The sequence below is a fragment of the Bos javanicus genome, chromosome 4 (genome assembly GCF_032452875.1).
Source record: "Bos javanicus breed banteng chromosome 4, ARS-OSU_banteng_1.0, whole genome shotgun sequence".
NCBI classification, from domain to species: domain Eukaryota; kingdom Metazoa; phylum Chordata; class Mammalia; order Artiodactyla; family Bovidae; genus Bos; species Bos javanicus.
In genome coordinates this window covers 39845278-39862648 of record NC_083871.1, presented here as the reverse complement: position 1 = coordinate 39862648, position 17371 = coordinate 39845278, and positions in this window count along the sequence as shown.

Sequence of the window (17371 nt, the reverse complement as noted above, 5' to 3'; positions counted from 1 at the left end):
GGTGTTATTCCCCAAAGCACTCCTGCAGTGAACCTCTTGCAAACAAATTTCTACTTGAGAATTGTTTTTCAGGGAACTGAAAAACAAGAACTCTCTGACATAGGAAAAACCTATGCAAGTGCAAACTTGCTTTTTTTTTTTTTCCTTTCAGTATTGCTACTCTCATAAAATACCACTAATTTTGTGGTAGAGCTCTAAAGCTTTTGAAGTATATTAGAATACTTAGCATATATTTTGTCTCAAAATTTATCAGACAAGTTCATCATCTTTTAAAAAAGGATGAAATTGTTTACCACTTAGATTTTTGATCCTGTCCTTTGAAAAAGAACATCAAATACAGTTTCTGAGTAGTCTAATAAAGAGTTCAGTCTGATTTCATGATATATTATTTACTTAATAAGTAATTTCATGTGAATGCATTCTATTTTTAAATGTCTTCATTTAATGTTCATTTTTGAAATACAATCACAATCTGAGTACAAGTAGAATCCTCAATTTATTTTCTCTTCCTTATTAGTCTATTATAAATTTTTTAGCTAAAAAATTAACATATCTATAGCACATAAATTTTAGCATAATTTCAACATTAAAAATCAGATCTATAAAAATATGACAGTTATGTTGATAAAAAATAAACATTGTTTTATTGTTAAAGCTGCATTTTTAGAAGACCTTTTCAAATATAGCAAATGACATGATGATATGATGACCTTTATGCTGGTGAAAGTCAAATGTTTTCCACTGGAATCACTTTCTTTTTTTAATTGTTCAGCATCTTGACATCTTCTGTCTGACTGTTGAATAGATACTGCATTTCTGTCACTGAAAAGAAGGGAAAAATACTTTGTTAAATATTTATAAAAGCTTTAGTGACTGTTAAAAGATAGAAATGTAGATTTGGCCAATAAAAGTAATAGATATGTAAATACTTTATAAAGCTAATGTTTTGGAGGAGATAACTTATGTAATTAACCATTGATCCAGGATCTGTATATGTGTGACACCTGGTACATCAATAATTAACAAGATCTTAGGTTCTTTACAACTTATGAACAAAGAGAGGAGGTAGGGGTTTGGATTAGTATATATATAATGCTTATCTCTCCACTACACTAATGAATTTCCCTGACTCTCTTCTAATAAACCTGACATAGCCACTCCATATTCTTTAATGCTTTCTTATCTTTTTGAGAAATTATGTTTTCAACTGCCACTAACATCCATTGACTCCATCTCCCAAGACTCTGAAGAGATTTCTCATTGAAAGAAGTGAAATCTTTAAAGTGGTGCAAAGTAAACACATGGTCCAGCTGTCCGTGGTCGTGCTCCGTCACGTCCAACTCTTTGCAGTCCTGTACATAGAAGCCCGCCAGGCTGCTCTGTCCATGGGATTTTCCAGGCAAGAATATTGGAGTGGGTTGCCATTTCCTCCTCCAGGGGATCTTCCCAACCCAGGGATCAAACCCATGTCTCCTGTGTCTCCTGAATTGCTGGCAGATTTCTTACCTGCTGAGCCATCTGGAAAGCCCTAAACAATAGTAGGTGTACTCATATGCACACCCAAACACTACCATGAATCATTTAAATAGTCTAATTTCCATTCACTCATTCACTGAATATCATCTTGGAGAGACTGGGATTGTAGGCTCTGGAACTGATCACTGGGATTTTAATCCTATCTCTGTCATTTACCATTCATATACCATTATGCAAGTTATTTGACCTTCTACTGCTTCATTTCTTTATATGAAGAATGGGACTAGAAAATAAAACACCTATCTCCCTGGCTAGAAGTGAACATTAAATGAGTTTAGGCATATTCTGGTACATAAAGACTAATCAATAATCTAGAATTTTTGTTCAATTGCTAGGAGAAGTTTTCTTCTCTTGTGTACATATTGTCCTGTGCAGCTACTTACCTTCGAGACTTGAAAGGTTTAACTCTATATACCTTTAATGAAGAAATTAATTAAGCAACAGAATGGCAGAGAGTGAAATCGAGAAATAATAAGACGAAGATTGAGAAAGCAGTGAATTTACACTTAATATGGCAGATGCTGTCCTAGAATCGGTGGCATTCACTGAATGAACACTTTATGGAGTTGGAGTGGCTCAATTTCTTTGTAGAATGTACCCTGGCATTTAGTATTGGGAATCATTCTTTTTCCTTCCTCTTGAAATGGTCATAAAATAATACATTTTAATAGCAAATATGGTATACTTAACACACCCCTTCACTTTCGTTAATTTTTTCCCACATAAAGGTCACAGCTGTTCACAAAGGTGTGGATTTATGTAAGAGAGGCCATGGCGAACAAATTCAAAGATGAATGATTTGTTGTCTAACTAAAGTAAGGATTGTATGGGTGAGTTGGCCCCCACTGGGTGAGGGCAATCACTTCACCAGTTATGAAAAATCAATTCAGAAGCTGCTTTGCTCAATACAAAATTGTGCACACACATGCACAGTTATAAAGATAAGTGAAATAACCACTGGTCTTTAATAAGACAGCATAATTCCAATTCTAATTACAGTGAAGGAAAATATCATGATGGAAACAAGATTATTGTAATAATTGTTCCAGTTTATACAGGGAGATAGATGGATAATTCTGGAAAGGAAATATTTGGGGGGAAAAAGTTGTTTTGGGATTGGATTCTATATAACAGGCACAACTAGAAATAAAATTAATGTGAGAAATTAAAACATGTTATTTTTTGGTCAGTAAGGAAATAAAAGTTAATTAGAAACCCTGGCAAAAGCAAAAGCTTTTTCTTTAAGTCATGGTTCAAATATAAAACACACTAAAACCTGCCTTTATTATAGAAATGGATAGAAAGTAAGAAAAATAGTGATTTGACTTTGATGATATATAATGGCCTCCTATACAGCACAGGATCTGTAGAGTAATGGCTCCAAGGCTCGGGAAACCCATGACAGGGGGTATGCAAGACAATCCAGTGTCTGCAGAAAGTTTGTTAGAAGATTTTTTTCTTATTTTAAAATATTTTCTTTTCTATATGTTTGATGCACATATAGTACAGTACCACACAGAAATCCATATAAAATATGTAAAAAACATTTATTGGAGTTGTTGCTCTACATTTATTTCCTTATAGGATCACATAATGAAAAAGGTTTGGAGAATAATAATGTAACAAAATGACATCATTGTATATTATTTGGCTTTTCAGTAAAGGTATTGATATAATCACAATATAGTATGGCTTATAGTTTATTAAGTTTTAGAATTGAGTTATTAGAATGAAATTACGGTTACCACTAGAGACTGGGACTGAGATGAGTGGTGGGTGCCATGGGACCAGGTAAAAGACTGCTTTTTTTCATTATAAGCTCTTACGTACTAAATTAGTTCCATCATGTTTGTATATTATGTAGAAATTTCAAAGAAAACTGTTGATTACTTCCTTAATTGAGTTTAAAGTTGGCTTTTGTGCTGTAATGGTGACTCATGTGGTATATTAGCTATATATAATTAATGTGATATGTACATCAAGAAATTAGGCAATTATTCTGATTTAGTGACTGAATAACAAATTTCCCAACTATTCCATTCATTACAATGATTCAAAATATTTGTTAGAAATATACAATTCCAAGTCCCCTCTTGTAAAGATATTTATTTAGGCAATGTGGGGCCTAAATAAGTTTAGGTAGATAATCTTCTGATTAGAAAAACTTGGGAAACATTTCTCCTGAATACACAATGAATTCTTAATGGAAACCTGAAATTGTTATTTTGACAAATTTTCTGTGGGACACATGATGCCTAATCTAGATTTGTCAGTTAAATTTAAAATTAACATGATACTTTTAATTATACATGTCATATTCAAAGTATGTAATGAATAAGATAAGTAGTAGATATGCTTTATTGTTTCATTTTTGGTTTTATTTACATTTTATTCCAAACTCAGCCAATGTAATGCTTCTCTCCACCTACATACCAATTTTTTGATACTTCTCTTCAAATATAGTTAGCATCCAAGGAAAAAACAACTTATTCTTACTTTTGCTTCTCTCATTATTAGATCCTGTTTCACTTCTTTCACCTTCACCCTTCAGAGTTCTGCTCACTTGTACCTTCTGATGGGATACACTGACTATTCATAAGCTAGTAATCAGTACTTGAACAAGAAAGATATTAAGTCTCGATCCCTTTTCATAGGGCAGTGCTTCTTAACCCTGGTTGCACATTATAATCATCTAAGGGATATATAGGGTTTTAACACACTTCAGTCCTGGTGAAGGAGATCTTCTTTGAGTAGGATATGGACATCAGCATGTTTAACATAAGACTGATAACTCTTATTTACAGATGAAGAAACTCAGGTTCAGATGGACCGAGTGCTTTCCCCAAGATTATATTGAAATTAAATGATGCTATGACTAATTGACCTCTTTAGCTCAGATGGTAAAGCGTCTGCCTACAATGCGGGAGACCTGCATTCAATCCCTGGGTCAGGAAGATCTCCTGGAGAAGGAAATGGCAAGCCACTCCAGTATTCTTGCCTGGAAAATCCCATGGATGGAGGAACCTTGTAGGCTACAGTCCATGGGGTTGCAAAGAGTCGGACACGACTGAGCAACTACACTACTATCACTACCCTAACCTATATTCTTCCATGTCTTTAATACCTGAAAAAATATCATCTATTATTTATTCCATCTATGATTCTGATAAAATTTTCCCTTTAACTTATCATTACACACACACACAACATACACATGTGAAAGAGATACCAATGTACACAAGTCTCCTCTATTCTAGAATAAAAATATTTTGTAACTGTCACTTGAATTTCTTTATGTTGCTCTACTATCCCATCTCTTTTTTTCACATATTTAGAAAAATCTCTGGAAGGAATATTTTATGCCTGATTACTCATTTCCCTTGTCATTGCATGGCATGGTATTTACCTTTTGAAAGGTTACCAGCACTAAACCTTCTGTTAAGCAAAGATAATTTGAGTGCCTGGTATTTTATTGGCACTGGAGATAAACACTGAATTAATATTTCTAGCTCCTCCAAGAAGCTTATCATAAGAAAAAGAGAGAGAGATCAATGATATTATATATGATAATAGATGTTTTAGGAGTAAATGAAACTTCCATTCAAGGAAGTTTATTCAAGAAATGTGATGCCTGAGTTATCTTGCTTTGCAACTAGGAGTTGTTGAAGAAGGGTGAAGAGGGTCAAAAAGGGCATAAAGCAGAGAGGTGTATGAACTGAATATATTCAGTCAAGTCCCATGCAAAAGAATAAGGGCATGACAGACTTAGTGAGCTACAAGTGTTGCTATATTCCCAGGATTAGTGATATATAGCTGAGATTCTACATCTTTAGGGATAGTGAAGATCATGATCACTTTTATTAGCTAAGCATTTGAAATTTTGGCAATGTGAAATTGGCCCCAGGTCTTTATCTCTTTATAGATTAAATGTACAGGTTTCTTTATAGGTTACTATTATGCACCAGGCCTGGCACTTAGTACATGCTTGCACAGTGTTGTTCATAAATAGTTTACGTCATTGTATAGTAGCAAGGGAAGCAGCATGTGAAGATTTGAAAGGAATGTAGGAAAGAAACAGTGAGGCCAATTAGTAGTCTACTGCCTTGGTAAACAAAAAGTGGTTAAAATTTTTCAAGTAATAATGGAGATTAATGGAGGTTAAAAGGCATTTGAATCTACTTTGGATGAGGTTATATAGTTAAGAAAAGTTAAAGAATTTTTATCAATTCTTTATTATAATTATAATTAACAAAAATTAAAGTAATGAATATTTGAATAGTAGACCACTTATTATAATGTACTTGGATCTTTAAACAAAAACAAGCATTTATAATTCCCTTAATTTAATCATAGTTTGCATAATTAAAACTTGACAGTGTAATAATTAATCATTCCATAATGCTTCTCCTCAATATTGTGAAACCTTTTATACTTTTAGAACACTTTTGTGCTTTTAGACATAGGAACATTAATATCGTATTCTGCTTCTTACCTGGATCAATTGCATGTCCATCATGAAGTCCTGATGCATGGAAGAAAGTAAATTTACAATTATTATTCAATGCTAAATTTATATTCATATAAATATATATATATATATACTACTTTGTCATTCACAAAATCACTATACTAGGGCCATTTATTCAACAAGAAACCTAACAACTGATTAAAATAATTGTCTTATTTACTCCTAATATTATGTATTAAGCAAATACTTATGCTGAACATTTCCTCATAGTGTCATAGCATTTTGCTTGTTGATATTAAAGTTTACTCAGGCGTATCCAAGACACTGGTCACTAGTACACTGTGTCCAGGACAGCTAGAAAGAATGAGTACTGTTGCCTTTCTACTGACTCCTTAACAAAAGCAATAGACTTAGAAAAATCACAATTAGGCCACATCTCCTCTAAACTGTAGGTCATTGAAGACATTGATAGGTGTTGTTTCGATGGAATGTTAGAGAAGAAACCTTTGGAATGAAGAAATAGATATTTGGCAGCAAGAAATTGTACATAGCCAAAATAAATAACTCTTTCAATGGTCTTATTATCAATAACAGAAATGAAGTGGTTACTCAAGGGAAAATGGAGTCAAGGGAAACATTTTGAAAGTAGAATATTATAAGTCATGTCAGGCAATGTGAATGATCTAAGAAGAAGAAATGGAGGGAGGTATAAAGTAAGAAAGTAAAAGAGGGAGAATTTTTTCTCATGAGAATATTGGAGTCATAGGTACTGAAAACATAAGTGGAAGGATTGGCCTTAGAGAGGAGCAGGGAGATTTGTGGACTGGAAAGAAGTCAGGTCACGTAGTACCGATGCAGGCAGGTTTGTGGGGTTGGTTCTGGAAGTCTGAGAGAGTTTGCAAATATAATAGTGTCTTTTTTGTTTATGAAATGTGATGAGATTTCACAGTTCATTGTGAAAAGAGATACAGGTATTAGAGATTTGAGAAAGCAGGAAAGCCTTGAAACTGTCATCACTGAAAATGGTAAAGTGAATTTATTAGGGATACATAGACAGTTATGACTGTATTGAACTACCATTTGAAATCATGATCATAAATCTGGAGTCCAGAATGCATAGTTTTATTGTTTTCAATAGGAGCATAGTGCTGTTTAGGTAGTTATAGAGCAGACAATAGTTGGTTTAATCAGAAGTGAAGTTTGTTTTTTTCTTCCCCCTAAGTGAGTTTGAAGGAGGCCAGCAAATGTTAAGTGTTTACAAAAAGAGCAATAATTCTGGACAATGAAGGATTGTCCAGACATGGAGGATTTTAGATAAATAGAGAAATACCTAAATATTTTTGATTAAGCTGTGTAAAGACCAGAGCGGGATAGTTGTCATCTAGATTTCCTAATGTGTTACAACTATTAACGATGACAAAGTCCTGAAGGTAACCATGAGAGTGGTTATCTGGAATAAGAAGGACGAAGAGTAGGGGTAGAGGAGTTAAAAGAACTGATCAGGCATGACACTGGTGGATCATTTTTGTGAAAGTTCAATATGCCATAAAATATACTTGGAACAGTGATGGAAATAAACCCAATAAAGTCATTGATGAATTTGAGGATAACAGTAACAACAATTAATTCCTGTTAAAATATGGTGAGAGTGAAGTCGCTTAATCGTGTCCAACTGTTTGCAACCCCATGGACTGCAGCCTACCAGGTTCCTCCATCCGTGGGATTTTCCAGGCAAGAATACTGGAGTGGGTTGCCATTTCCTTCTCCAGGAGATCTCCCCAACCCAGGGATTGAACCCAGGTCTCCTGCATTGCAGATAGATGCTTTACCATCTGAGCCACCAGGGAAGCCCTTAAAATATGGTGATATACACCTAAAAGGGCAGCAATTTGGGAAAGAAAAGAGACATAGGCCAAAAAAGAAAGAAATGGGGGTAAGCCATTTACTCCATTTCTAGGCTCTGAAATATTATTACAATGTGTTTGCCAAAATAATATCCACAATAGTGTTCTTAAAGGTAAATATACATATATATATATATATATATATATTCAATTCATTCAAGAAGGTGAAAGGAGTACCATGGTGAAAGAGACTGACACATGCATTTTAATACAGTGTCAAAAATGCTATGATGATGATGTATGTATACATAGGTTTCTATGTAGTTATTCAGTTGCTGTCATGTCTGATTCTTAAGTTTCTATAGATGCATCTAACTTCTACTATGTAATGTGATGAAGAGGGTTGCAGTGAGGGTATCTGAGTATAGTTCCAAAGTATCAGAAAGGCAAAAAAGGGAAAGCTGGTTCAGTTGGAGAGAAAGCTTGCGAAAAGACTTTTAGTTTGTAACATCATACTTAATGTCAAGTGCAACCTCCTCTCCACTGTTCTTCATCTATAAAATGATGCATATTCTTCATGTGAATCCCAGTGGTAATTCTTCTACAGCTTTTCCTCTGACTGGTCTAGCTCACAAAGACCTCACTATTCTCTGAATAACTATGAAGCTTATTATTGCGTGTTGTACGTGTGCTCAGTAGCTCAGTCGTGTCTGACTCTTTGCATACCCATGGAGCCCACCAGGGTTCTCTGTCCATGAAATTTTCCAGATGAGAATACTGGATGGGTTGCCATTTCCCACTCTAGAGGACCTTCCCAACCCAATGATTGAACCTGAGTCTCTTGTTTCTCCTGCACTGGCAGGCTGATTCTTTACCACTGCATCAATTGTATGCATGTTGGCAGCAATTAATAAACTGCCATACATTATCCCCTAAAATATTTTACTCATATTTTTTTCCCATATGAAACAGGTTCTTGGTGAATGAAGACCATGTTTTATACTACTTTAAATTCTTCCAAGTAATCTGCAGTTAAGCATTCCATAAATGACCATTGAATAAATCTCATTTATTACACTAATTTAAGTGGAAATTGCTTTGGTATTAACTGGAAAGTATCTTAATTTATCCAAGTCATTGAGCCAAATATAATTTTACATAAAAATTAGTTCTGCAATTCAGTAAAACCTTATTCTTTAGTTTTAATGTTTTACCTCCAATTTGAAGTAAATATATGCTAAATGAATATTGCAATGGAAGAACCACTATAAAACAGTTTGTCCTGTGGCATATATTTGTTTGAATATCTGAGTAGTATAAGATATCATTAGCTATACCTGCCCAAATTATCTGTGTAACCTAACTTTTTTTGAAGGGAAGAAACAAAGAAAGAGAAATAGAAATTTGAAAGCCACCTCACCAACATACACAGTCAATTTATTCTACCATAGATATATCAGTATTAGAATATTATTTTCCTTATCACTATATCAAGAATGTCAGTAACTTGAAATTGAGCGTTAGCTTGTTTCTCCTTCAATGTCTATTTCCATAAACTCTTTCATTACTCTTTATGAGTTACCATTCACTGTAATTTATTTTCAAGTACTTTTTATTTTCTGGATGGTATTAAAAATGAAAATGTAGCTATTATAATATCTATGATATGGTGTTTCTCTTTGCCCTTACCTGATGATTTCCAAGCACCAGATCTGCCTTTGTGTTTGGTTTGGGATCATTGTTCAATAACTTTCCATGCCTATAAAAGACATTGATGAAATAATGGGAATATTTGTTTTCATCTTTAATACAAATATATATAATTTTTAGTGCTTATATGCATAAGTAATAAATAATTCATCAATTCAGTTCAGTCTCTCAGTCTGATTCTTTCAACCACATGGAATGCAGCACACCAGGCTTCTCTGTCCATCACCAACTCCCGGAGCTTACTCAAACTCATGTTCATGGAGTCGGTGATTCTGTCTGACCATCTCATCCTCTGTTGTCCCCTTCCACTCCAACCTTCAAAGTTTCCCAGCATCAGGGTCTTTTCCACTGAGTCAGTTCTTCGCATCAGGTGGCCAAAGTATTAGAACTTCAGCTTCAGTCCTTCCAATGAATATTCAGGATTGATCTTCTTTAGGATCGACTGATTGGATCTCCTTGCAGTCCAAGGGACTCTCAAGAGTCTTCTCCAACACCACAGTTCAAAAGCATCTTTTTCTCAGCGCTCAGATTTCCTTGTAGTCCAACTCTCACATCCATACATAACTACTGGAAAAACCATAGCTTTGATTATACAGACCTTTGTTGACAAAGTAATGTCTCTACTTTTTAATATATTGTCTAGGTTTGTCATTGCTTTTCTTCCAAGGAGCAAGCATCTTTTAATTCCATAGCTGCAGTCACCATCTGCAGTGATTTTGGAGTCCACGAAAATAAAATCTCTCACTGTTACCATTGTTTCCCCATTTGTTTGCCACGAAGTGATGGGACCAAATGCCATGATCTTCATTGTTTTGTTTTTTTTTTTTTTTAATGTTGGATTTTAAGCTGGCTTTTTCACACTCCTCTTTCACTTTCATCAAGAGGCTCTTTAGTTCCTCTTCTCTTTCTGCCATAAGGGTGATGTCATCTGCGCATCTGAGGTTATTGATATTTCTTGATTCCAGTTTGTACTTCATCCAGTCCAGCATTTTGCATGATTTACTCTGCATATAAGTTAAATAAGCAAGCTGACAATATACAACCCTGACAATATACAACCAATATATTCCCTTCCCAATTTGGAACCAGTCCACGGTTCCATGTCCAGTTCTAACTGTTGCTTCTTGACATGCATACAGGTTTTTCAGGAGGCAGGTAAGGTGGTCTGGTATTCTCATCTCTTTCAGAATTTTTCACAGTTTGTTGTGATACACACAGTCAAAGGCTTTAGGGTAGTCGATGAAGCCGAAGTAGATGTTTTTCTGGAGTTCTCTTGGTTTTTCTATGATCCAAAAGATGTTGGCAGTTTAATCTCTGGTTCCTCTGCCTTTTTTAAATCCAACTTTAACATCTGGAAGTTCTCAGTTCACGTACTGCTGAAGTCTCACCTGGAGAATTTTGTATGTTATTTTGCCAGTGTGTGAGATGAGTGCAATTGTGTGGTAGTTTGAACATTCTCTGGCATTACCTTTCTTTGGGATTGGAATGAAAACTGACCTTTTCCAGTCCTGTGGCCACTGCTGTTTTCCAAATTTGCTGGTATATTGAGTGCAGCACTTTAACAACATCATTAGTTTACATTTATAAATTAGTAGTCAAGCACTATGGAGAAGGCAATGGCACCCCACTCCAGTACTCTTGCCTGGAGAATCCCATGGATGGAGGAGCATGGTAGGCTGCAGTCCATGGGGTAGCTAAGAGTCAGACACAACTGAGCAACTTTGCTTTCACTTTTCACTTTCATGCATTGGAGAAGGAAATGGCAACCCACTCCAGTGTTCTTGCCTGGAGAATCCCAGGGATGGGGGAGTTGGTGGGCTGCCATCTATGGGGTCGCACAGAGTTGGACACGACTGAAGTGACTTATCAGCAGCAGCAGTAGCAGTCAAGCACTATATAATGTTATATTTAAATAAGACTTTAATTGGCCCTTGATAACATCCCATGTGTAATAAATAATAATCATTTATTTTTATATTTATAATCATTTGTAAATATTATAAACACATTTATATTCATTTATGTAAAGATTAATGGAAGTTTAATTATTAATAATAGTTTCAGATCTCTTATTCCAGAGAGAGATGGACGGATCTTGATACTTTTCTAAGACAAAAAATTATATATAACATCTTACATTCTTGAAAAAAGTATATATATTTTTATTCCTGTGGCATTTATGGCTCCTCAGCATTAAACAAACAAGTTCAATTGAAAATAGTTATAATATTATGCAACTGGCAATTTAGAATGCCTGTAGTACAGCTTAGTGCTCATCTGTAAATCTGACTTTTTTTCCTGCTTGTCCTTATGCCTGCAATATTTTTAGGTAGTCATTAAATACCATTAACTGAATATAGAGCTACTTTAAAAATATTTTGATAAAATATTTATGGGTGAAATTAAACCATTAAAATGCAAATCACCGTTTTATGCTGTAGATCTGAAATTTTATGAAGCATAAAGAATGCATATTTTAAGGCCTAAAATTTCTTTTTTAAGGCATCAAGTTGACTTTTACCTTGGTACTTGCCTGTATTCCTTGGTAGTGAAATCTGGTTGGGTCTGCTGATGTTTGTGACAGTGGGGAAAGAATTTTAAACAGGCAGAAATACTATAGGTAAGGGAACAAGAAAAAAGAAAAATTAAAAAGAAAAACTGAGTGCCTATTTTGTAATCAAAGTTGTCAGATTATCAAAATCAATTATCTGCTTTGATATTAATCAAACAGCATTGAGCTTCTCAGTTAACACTGTGCATGCATGCATGCCCATGCAGACACACACACAGTGTAATGTAAACACAATGACAATAAGTATTCCTTTTGTATATGAAAGTGCAAATAATATCCTTTAACCATTCTAATAAAATTTCCATTAGAAAGTATAAGTTCCTTACATGATAAAGATATTTCAGATTGCTTTGCCATTTCTGCAAATAAGGAGAAAAAAAACTGTGAATATGGTAGATGGTATTGTAATACTTGGAGAGATGTTTCTAGTTTAAAAGATGCTATGTTGTAGCTATATACTTGGTCATTCTCCTCTTGTTGATAGCACATTTTCACTTCCTTTCATATGATAGAGGATTTCAGATCAGAAATCTATTATATGGAGGGAAATGGATGGAGAACAATTTTAAGTCCACTTATTACACTTTCTTAGTTTACGTTTTTTCAGACAAATGGCTTTTAGTTTGAATAGTTTGATTGATGCCTTAAGGAAAAGAGTATTATTTTTGGAACCAGAAGATCTTTGTTAGCATCTTATCAGTCCAGTTCAGTCGCTCAGTCGTGTATGACTCTGCAACCCCATGAACTGCAGAACGCCAGGCCTCCCTGTCCATCACCAACTCCTGGAGCCTACCCAAACTCATGTCCATTGAGTCGGTGATGCCATCCAACCATCTCATCCTCTGTCGTCCCCTTCTCCTCTCACCTTCAATCTTTCCCAGCATCAGGATCTTTTCAAATGAGTCAGCTCTTCTCATCAAGTGGCCAAAGTAATAGAATTTCAGCTTCAACATCAGTTCTTCCAGTGAAGACCCAAGACTGATCTCCTTTAGGATGGATTGGTTGGATCTCCTTGCAGTCCAAGGGACTCTCAAGAGTCTTCTCCAACACCACAGTTCAAAAGCATCAATTCTTCAGTGCTCAGCTTTCTTTATAGTCCAACTCTAACATCCATACATGACCACTGGAAAGACCATAGCTTTAACTAGATGGACCTTTGCTGACAAAGTAATGTCTCTGCTTTTGAATATGCTATCTAGGTTGGTCATAACTTTCTTTCCAAGGAGTAAGCATCTTTTAATTTCATTGCTGCAATCACCATCTGCAGTGATTTTGGAACCCGCAAAAGTAAAGTCAGCCACTGTTTCCACTGTTTCCCCATCTATTTGCCGTGAAGTGATGGGACGGTATGCTATGATCTTAGTTTTCTGAATGTTGAGCTTTAAGCCAATTTTTTCATTCTTCTCTTTCATTTTCATCAAGAGGCTCTTTAGTTCTTCTTCACTTTCTGCATAAGGGTGGTGTCATTTGCATATCTGAGGTTATTGTTATTTCTCCTTGCAATCTTGATTTCAGCTTGTGCTTCCTCCAGCCCAGCATTTCTCATGATGTACTCTGCATATAGGTTAAATAATCAGTGTGACAATATACAGCGTATATTGTTTGACGTACTCCTTTTCCTGTTTGGAACCAGTCTGTTGTTCCATGTCCAGTTCTAAATGTTGTTTCCTGACCTTTTTCTCAAGAGGCAGGTCAGATGGTCTGGTATTCCCATCTTCTTCAGAATTTTCCACAGTTTATTGTGATCCACACAGTCAAAGACTTTGGCATAGTCAATAAAGCAGAAATAGATGTTTTTCTGGAACTTTCTTGCTTTTTCAATGGTCCAGCGGATTTGGCAATTTGATCTCTGGTTACTCTGCCTTTTCTAAAACCAGCTTGAACATCTGGAAGTTCACAGTTCATGTATTCCTGAATCCTGGCTTGGAGAACATTGAGCATTACTTTACTAGTGTGTGAGATGAGTGCAATTGTGTTTGAGCATTCCTTGGCATTCTAAATCTAAAACAATGATGCTGTTGTATATCTCTCACCTTTTGTGTGATTATCAGCAGGGCTAATGTATGAAATGCATAAAAGTAATAGTTGCTCACTACACCCCCCCCGACTCTTCCCTCCACTTCCACCATGGCCTCTTTAAGACATTCTTGATAGTCTTTTTGAGCAATGAGCAAATTTAAATAGAAGGAGCAATCCACATCTTACTCTTTGATGACGTACCATGCTATAGCATGGAGACACAAAAAGAAATGCTTTTAGAGTTAACACTGCAGGATTGCAGTTATCTGGGCTCCAATAACATAAAATCTTTATTAAGACAGAAGTAGTAATCTGAGAAATATAATAAATATTAATAGCAGTGTTGTACACAAAAATGAAGAACAATATACACTGAGTAATGTCCTTTGCACATTTCAGTTTCTTTTTATAATATGAAAATAATATGCTGATACTTGAAAATGAAAAACACAAACACAGCAAGACATAAAAAACGAACACCCCTTTCCACCACCAACCAGTAAACAAATGTCTTTCTTTAAAACAGGTATCTTTGTTTACGGTAGTACCACTGACTGAAATCCTCTTCTTTGTCATGGTACACTCCTGGTGAATCGCTGTTCACTTAATGGGGTTATCTTCCATTACTGCCTTTGCAAGCCTGATTTCTGGGTATACATTTCCACACCTCTTTGTTCAAATATCCACTGTAATGAATAAATTACTACATTTATTTCCTTTAATCATGACTCTTCTAGTGGGAAATAAATTCCTATTACATAAGGACTATTACTTGCTATATATTGATATGGATTGTACAGAATTCCTGGCCCAGAAAAGATAATGATTAATTTTAGCTAAATGACTCAGTAGATCAGCAAGTTATTTACAGAGTAAAGTGTTTTTACTTTACTTAAAAATATATTGTTGCCTTTTCTTGTTCCCTATCATAAAAGCACAAAAAGATTTTTTTATCAGATAAACTCTCATCAAATATTGCCATTAAAGAAGCTAGTAATAAAAAGTTTGATGTCAAACAAAGCTCATAATATTCCCAGCAGATGGCAGCATAGGATAGGATTAGTTTTGTGATCATAGGCAGTAAGTGTGTCATTTCTTAGGCGACAAAGTCAGGGGACTGATTTAACAGAAATGAAAAACAAACAGAACTTTGAAAACAAGTATCCATCAACAGAGATCGTAACAGAGATAGCACTACTTACAGTAAGTCAGGAAGAGTAATCTTGTTTACTTTGTTGAATTTTGGTAATTGTTGAGATTACATATTACATGATTAAACCTTCTATTTTATACTACAACAATCTGGGCATGTCTGGACAAAGAAAGTTCAAGCAATTACTCGGTTTTAGTAGTGGCCTAGTTTTCTTACACAACTGAAGCTACTTAGCATGCATGTATGCATTGGAGAAGGAAATGGCAATCCACTCCAGTATTCTTACCTGGAGAATCCCAGAGCCTGGTGGGCTGCCATCTATGGGGTCGCACAGAGTCCGACACGACTTAACAACAGCAGCAGCAGCAGCAGTTTTCTTAAATAAGCAATATACCATATTTCCAAGTAGTAAACAGACCAAAAATATGCTGTTGGTTATGTCTTTATTTATCTAGCTCTACTTTTATCTCATTAAGATATATATTCCTACCAACCACATTGAGTTTGAGGAAGCTCCAGGAGTTGGTGATGGACAGGGAAGCCTGGCGTGCTACCGTCCACAGGGTCACAAAGAATCGGACATGACTGAGCGACTGAACGGAACTGAACAAAACACGTTTGGAAAGAATGTTCCAAGCCTAAATCTGTTAAGTTAGCTAGCTTGCTTTCTTTTTCTTTTTTCATCCAACCCTCCCAGCTCTCTCTCTCTCTAAAATATTTATTGACTGCTAATTATATTGCAGGTACTGTGCATCAGAACTGCCACACAAAGGAAATAGAAAACATTAAACCTGAAAAGGATAGAACTATCATTTATTTAGCATCCAATCCATTGTGTCCAGTCCACTGTGTGACATGACTTTAGCTACATTATTTCAGTTTCTTCTAAAGCCAGTACCAAAAGAAAAGTGTCTGCTGCTTCCAGCTTACACGAAGAAAAATTGAGTTCCACATAACTAAGTGGCAGACAGATCTGTCACTCAGTTGTGTCCGATACTTTGCAACCCCATGGACTGCAGCACACCAGGCTTCCTGGTCCATCACCAACTCCCAGGGCATACTCAAACTCATGTCCATTGAGTCAGTGATGCCATCCAACCAGCTCATCCTCTGTCGTCCCCTTCTCCTCTCACCTTCAATCTTTCTCATAATCAGGGTCTTTTCCAATGAGTCAGCTCTTCGCATCAGGAGGCCAAAGTATTGGTGTTTCAACTTCAGCATCAGTCCTTCCAGTGAATATTCAGGAATAATTTCTTTTAGGATGGACTGGTTGAATCTTCTTGCTGTCCAAGGGACTCTTAAGAGTCTTCTCCAACACCACAGTTCAAAAGCATCAATTCTTCCGTGCTCAGCTTTCTTTATAGTCCAACTCTCACATCCATACTTGATTACTGGAAAAAACATAGCCTTGACTAGATGGACCTTTATTGGCAAAGTAATGCTTCTGCTTTTTAATATGCTGTCTAGGTTGGTCGTAACTTTTCTTCTAAGGTGCAAGCGTCTTTATTTCATGGCTGCAATCACCATCTGCAGTGATTTTGGAGCCCCTCTCCTGAAAAAAGTCTGTCACTGTTTCCATTCTTTCCCCAGCTATTTGCCATGAAGTGATGGGACAAGATGCCACAATCTTAGTTTTCTGAATGTTGAGTTTTAAGCCAACTTTTTCACTTTCCTCTTTCACTTACATCAAGAGGCTCTTTAGTTCTTCTTCCCTTTCTGCCATAAGTGTGGTGTCATCTGCATATCTGAGGTTCTTGATATTTCTCCTAGCAATCTTGATTCCAGCTTGTGCTTCATCCAAGCCAGCATTTTTCATGTACTCTGCATATAAGTTCTTTGTACTCTGCATATAAGTTAAATAGTAGGGTGACAATATACAATCGGTGTCCCTGGTGGATCAGATGGTAAAGAATCTGCCTGCAGTGCAGGACTCCTGGGTTCAATCCCTGGATTGGGAAGAACCCCTAGAGAAGGGAATGGCTATCCAATCCAGTATTCTGGCCTGGAAAATTCCATGGACTGTATAGTCCATTGGGTCGCAAAGAGTCAGACACGACTGAGTGACTTTC